Source organism: Corythoichthys intestinalis, chromosome 8 (assembly GCF_030265065.1).
Source record: "Corythoichthys intestinalis isolate RoL2023-P3 chromosome 8, ASM3026506v1, whole genome shotgun sequence".
NCBI classification, from domain to species: Eukaryota; Metazoa; Chordata; class Actinopteri; order Syngnathiformes; family Syngnathidae; genus Corythoichthys; species Corythoichthys intestinalis.
Window position 1 is genome coordinate 31,480,231 of NC_080402.1, and position 6,995 is coordinate 31,487,225.

Here is a 6,995-nt window from a genome sequence, read left to right on the forward strand (position 1 = left end):
CCTGTAATCTTGTCGTACATGCCAGAGTGTCTTGTTTGGTAATATCGCCTCACATTGAACTCTTTAAAAACAGCGACTGTCTCTGCAAATGAGGCAGACACAGTTGTTGCGTATTTTAGTGACAAAATAGTCCAATTTCCACCTATCCTTGAAGCGCCGGCCGTCACAGTCAACTTTCTTTTTTTTTGGTTGATTGTCGTCATTTTAGAAAATTGGAAGTAAAGGGCCAAACGGGGTAATGTTGCTTAGAGTGCTGCTGCCTTTTAGTGGGTAAATAAGGAGCAGCATTTCGTGTGTATGCTACTTCATATGCTGGTAGCAGTACTGCTGACCAATTTATTAAGTCTGAGTGTGAGCCAGACATTATTGATTTTATGACAGAGGCTGGGGGCTGGATAAAATTTGACCACGGGCCGGACTTTGGACATGTCTGCTCTAGAGCAAGGGCGTATGTTTGCATAGGGATGGTAGGGACATAACACCAGCAACTTTTAAGAATGCTCAAATTGTCCGAACCAACTTTTTAGCAACTTTATTTGCATTATATAATGACTTCAGTTATATAGGTAATTTAAATTGTCTTCCCTTAAGTTGTAAGGATAGAATTGACCCTACCATTATTAAATGAATTATTTTCATTATGTTCAGACTTACATTTAACCCTTTTCGGTGAATGTGCCAGTCCATTTTTTTCCACTTAAACACACGTTTGATTGGCTGATGACTAGAACCCCCACATTCACACAACACCGGCAGAAGTACCGTATTGGCCCGAATATTAGACGGCCCTGATTATGAGACGGCCCCCTCTTTTTCAAGACTCAAGTTTGAAAAAAGACTTTTTGAACACCAAATTAATTTTTATACAGAAAATAATTACAGTACATCTGAAACAAATGATTATAACAATATATTTGAGAGAAAAATCATGTTATTTTGCCTCATTCAAATCTTAATATCTGAACATTTAAATACGTAAAATAAAGGGCAATCACATTCGTAAATGAATGGCTTCTGGTTTTTGAAATGTAAATAAACCAATCTATTGTGATAAAACAACAAAATTGCAATAACTGCATTAACCATCAAAGTGAAGTCTAACTGTAACTGTAGTCTTAAAACAAATCTGAAAAAGGATAAACTGCTATAAAATAATGCAAAATGGTTAAACTTGAGAGTAGCTGAGATCTATCATGACAGAACATCGCTTCAATGATATCTGGCGCCATCTAGCATCGTGAATGGGTATAATGTCTAGACCGCGAATATGAGACGACCCCCACTTTTTCGGTCTTATTTCAATGCAAAAAACACCGTCTTATATTCGGGCCAATACGGTATTTAAGCAAATTTTAGCAAGTCATTCTGTGTGTCACATTTGCTTTATTATTTTTTTAATTAACAATTTCAACAATCTCGCAACTAGCCTTTGTGGCGTTCTCTTTTGACTCTCGGGCTCTTGCGAAATACTGCTGCTGTAAAATTAAACTTTCTTCAAGTTGCTTCAATTTCTCACTGCGTATCTTCCCTGTAATCTTGTCGAACATGTCAGCGCAGGGGTCGCGTTAACCGAATATTTTCCGTCGTTGACCGGTTTTTTAAAACGGTGACGGAAAAAACTGAAGTCCATCCGTCATTTTGACAGGTTGCAATTCACACCCCAGACCACAGGGTGGCGAGTGACCATATTAATTAGCTATTGTCTCTCTTGATGCATGACGTCGTTGGCCTTACTCGGAAAAATGTCAAGGCAACTGAGCGTCCGAACTAAGGCTACGTTCATACTACAGGTCTTAATGCACGAATCCGATTTTTTCGTGTTTTTCCGACTCGAGTGAGGCATTAACTTGACGGTCTGAACGTGACAAGTCGCATAGAACGGGACCATTTCAAATCCGATCTGGGTCACTTTCGTATGTGGTCTAAATCCGATCTGGGCCACATTTTTCCAGACTGTCGCGGCGGTCTGTACTGTCCAGTCCCGCAAATCGGATTTAATGCAGCAATTACGTCATCAAAAAGCGAGAGACAGTACGGTAGCTACGGTAGCGTTGCAGCTGTGCGTTATTAGCGCCTAGCTTGCCTTGAACATGGCTTTTTAGGAAGGGTTAGACTTGACAACAGTCATAAAAAAATAAAAATAGGTTTGAGGATAAGCCTGAGAATTATGTTTTCTCTCTGCTCCATATAAGCAATATTTCAACATTGCTTACACGGCCGAGAGTCGGGGCAAACTGCCCGTACGTGTGTGTGACATGCACGAACAGTGCGTGCATGCTATCGATCCATATACTTTGAATATAAGCCTAAACGGGGATTATATATGCCTGTTATTTGTGTCCTCTTTTTAACAGCAACAAGCCTATGGCTACGTTCATACTACAGGTCATAATGCACGAATCCGATTTTTTGTCATATCTGGTTTTTTGGCGTGTCCGTTCAGACTGCCTTTGTCCATTGAGACCATTCAAGTATTACGCATACGCACTGATTCGCAGTCCGACACGCGCTGAGCAGGACGACCCGCATGCACAGAAGCATCAAAACAAATGCCCATACAATCACACATGCTGGCTGTCATCCATTCCAGGGATATCATATTTTGCTTATTAAAAAGTGGAGACAAATAACAGGCATAAATAATCCCTATACAGGTTTATATTCAAAGTATATGGATCGATAGCATGCACGCACTGTTCGTGCATGTCACACACACATACGAGCAGTTTGCCCCGACTCTCAGCCGTGTAAGCAATGTTGAAATATTGCTTATATGGAGCAGAGAGAAAACCGATCATTCTCAGGCTTATCCTCAAACCCTTTTTTTTTTTCTTTTCTTTTTTTTGAATGACTTGTCAAGTCCGACCCTTCCTAAAAAGCCGTGTTCAAGGCAAGCTAGGCGCTAATAACGCACAGCTGCTTGATATGTGATGGCGCGGTGTGGATTCTCTGTTAAGCTTGTTCGGACAGAATATTAATTAAAGATGAATGAAAACTAAATACTATTGAATATGTCATTATTAACATTTTAAAAATTTAAGTGACGGGTAAAAATAGATTATGACTGGATTTTTATGACCCTGTCAGTCAAAATGACAGACAACCAAAAAGTCTAGCGCAACCTCTGTGTCAGCGTGTCTTGTTTGGTAATATCGCCTCACATTGAACTCTTTAAAAACAGCGACTGTCTCTGCAAATGAGGCAGACACAGTTGTTGCGTATTTTAGTGAAGAAATAGTCCAATTTCCACCTATCCTTGAAGCGTTGGCCGTCGCAATCGACTTTCTTGTTTTTTTTGTTGATTAGAAAATTGGGAGTAAAGGGTCACACGGGGTAATGTTGCTTAGAGTGCTGCTGGCTTTTAATGGGTAAATTTAGTGTGTATGCTACTTAATATGCTGGTAGCAGTACTGCTGACCAATTTATTAAGTCTGTGTGTGAGCCAGACGTTATTGATTTTATGACAGAGGCTGGGGGCTGGATGAAATTTGACCACGGGCCGCATTTGGCCCCCGGGCCGGACTTTGGACGTGTCTGCTCTAGAGCAAGGGCGTAGGTTTGCAAAGGAACGGTAGGGACATAAGTCACATAACACCAGCAACTTTTAAGAATGCTCAAATTGTCCCCACCAACTTTTTAGCAACCTTATTTGCGTTATATAATGACTTCAGTTATATAGGTAATTTAAATTGTCTTCCCATAAGTTGTAAGGATAGAATTGACCCTACCATTATGAAATTAATTATTTTCATTATGTTCAGACTTACATTTAACCTTTTTCACTTGGTGAATGTGCCAGTCCATTTTTCCCCCCCTTAAACGCACGTTTGATTGGCTGATGACAAGAACCTCCACATTCAAACAACACCGGCAGAAATACATGTCGACATGCCGCCTCCTCTGCCCCGTTTGAAGAGGAGGGATATTAGAAGGTTTTTTTCTTTCGGCCAGCAGCAGCAGCAGCCACTGTAAGTCATATAAAAAGACGTCAATGTTGTAGAGGTGGGGAACACACCACTAATTTTGCTACTGAAAGTCCGACCTGCCATGGAGTTGAACTGCGTGAACTTGCTAACCTGCAAAACTCGAGTAGAAAGCTGCTTAAAGAGGTCTTTCTGTACGTTTTATGCTCTTAACATTAATTCAACTGTGCATTTTGTGAATTTGTACCCTAATTAAAATGTATTTTCTACATCATTTTAAAAGGATATTTTTATTGGCAGCCTATGCACATTTTTGCCCCCCCCCCCTAAAAAAACAAACAAACAAACAAAACACAACCACTGTAAATTTACTTTATATGGAGCATGCATTTGGAAAAATGACATTCTCCAATGATTTTTTTTCCCAATTTTTACATAGGAACTAGTTATTTTTGAGAAATGTGTCATGCCTGTGTCATGAAATCAATTATGTCTGGCCCGCACACAGACCTAATAAATTGGTCAGCAGTACTGCTTCCAGCATATGAAGTAGCTTACACACTAAATGCTGCTCCTCATTTACCCACTAAAAGGCAGCAGCAGCAGCACTCTAAGCAACATTAGCCCGGGTGAACCTTTACTCCCAATTTTGTACAATGGCGACAATCAACAAAAAAAAGTTGACTGAGACGGCCGACGCGTCAACGATAGGTGGAAATTGGACTACTTCTTTACTAAAATACGCAACAACTGTGTCTGCCTCAATTGCAAAGGGACAGTCGCTGTTTTTAAAGAGTTTAATGTGAGGCGATATTACTAAACAAGACAAGCTGACATGTACGACAAGATTACAGGGAAGATACGTAGCGAGAAATTGAAGCAACTTAAAGCTAGTTTAATTTTACAGCAGCAGTATTTCGCAAGAGCCCAAGAGATGAAAGAGAACGCCACAAAGGCTAGTTGCAAGATTTTGTGGAAATTATTATTTAAAAAAAAAAAATAATAAAGCAAATGTGACACACAGAATGGCTTGCTAAAATTTGCATAAATATATTGTTCTACGTAAAGGATGTCAGCCAAGGTCGGCCCCCCCAGATTTTTACCACACCGATTCTGGCCCCCTTTGCAAAAAGTTTGGACACCCCTGCTCTAGAGCTACAGTGCCTTGCAAAAGTATTCGGCCCCCTTGAATCTTGCAACCTTTCGCCACATTTCAGGCTTCAAACATAAAGATATGAAATTTAATTTTTTTGTCAAGAATCAACAACAAGTGGGACACGATCGTGAAGTGGAACAACATTTATTGGATAATTTAAACTTTTTTAACAAATAAAAAACTGAAAAGTGGGGCGTGCAATATTATTCGGCCCCATTACTTTCAGTGCAGCAAACTCACTCCAGAAGTTCAGTGAGGATCTCTGAATGATCCAATGTTGTCCTAAATGACCGATGATGATAAATAGAATCCACCTGTGTGTAATCAAGTCTCCGTATAAATGCACCTGCTCTGTGATAGTCTCAGGGTTCTGTTTAAAGTGCAGAGAGCATTATGAAAACCAAGGAACACATCAGGCAGGTCCGAGATACTGTTGTGGAGAAGTTTAAAGCCGGATTTGGATACAAAAAGATTTCCCAAGCTTTAAACATCTCAAGGAGCACTGTGCAAGCCATCATGTTGAAATGGAAGGAGCATCAGACCACTGCAAATCTACCAAGACCCGGCCGTCCTTCCAAACTTTCTTCTCAAACAAGGAGAAAACTGATCAGAGATGCAGCCAAGAGGCCCATGATCACTCTGGATGAACTGCAGAGATCTACAGCTGAGGTGGGAGAGTCTGTCCATAGGACAACAATCAGTCGTACACTGCACAAATCTGGCCTTTATGGAAGAGTGGCAAGAAGAAAGCCATTTCTCAAAGATATCCATAAAAAGTCTCGTTTAAAGTTTGCCACAAGCCACCTGGGAGACACACCAAACATGTGGAAGAAGGTGCTCTGGTCAGATGAAACCAAAATGGAACTTTTTGGCCACAATGCAAAACGATATGTTTGGCGTAAAAGCAACACAGCTCATCACCCTGAACACACCATCCCCACTGTCAAACATGGTGGTGGCAGCATCATGGTTTGGGCCTGCTTTTCTTCAGCAGGGACAGGGAAGATGGTTAAAATTGACGTGAAGATGGATGCAGCCAAATACAGGAACATTCTGGAAGAAAACCTGTTGGTATCTGCACAAGACCTGAGACTGGGACGGAGATTTATCTTCCAACAGGACAATGATCCAAAACATAAAGCCAAATCTACAATGGAATGGTTCAAAAATAAATGTATCCAGGTGTTAGAATGGCCAAGTCAAAGTCCAGACCTGAATCCAATCGAGAATCTGTGGAAAGAGCTGAAGACTGCTGTTCACAAACACTCTCCATCCAACCTCACTGAGCTCGAGCTGTTTTGCAAGGAAGAATGGGCAAGAATGTCAGTCTCTCCATGTGCAAAACTGATAGAAACATACCCCAAGCGACTTGCAGCTGTAATTGGAGCAAAAGGTGGCGCTACAAAGTATTAACGCAAGGGGGCCGAATAATATTGCACGCCCCACTTTTCAGTTTTTTATTTGTTAAAAAAGTTTAAATTATCCAATAAATGTTGTTCCACTTCACGATTGTGTCCCACTTGTTGTTGATTCTTGACAAAAAATTAAAATTTTATATCTTTATGTTTGAAGCCTGAAATGTGGCGAAAGGTTGCACGGTTCAAGGGGGCCGAATACTTTTGCAAGGCACTGTATAAGTACATAGTTATAGCTTCCTTAGATTGAAATATGTGCAAGACAAAATATAGTGCAATGCGGTCCTAAATTAGCAGCGCCATTTGTGTAATCCCAAGAGTACAATATGAATAAAAAAATTTCTATAAACAAAGAAAAGTGGTCAAAGTGATGTGCAGGTTCACGGTTTAGTAAAAGTTACATAACCAAATTAAAGAGTGTTTCTGAGGTGTTCATATTTTTTGTATTTATGGTAGTAATGGCTCTAGGAAAAAGCTTTCTCTCAGCCTGTTAGTCCTTGT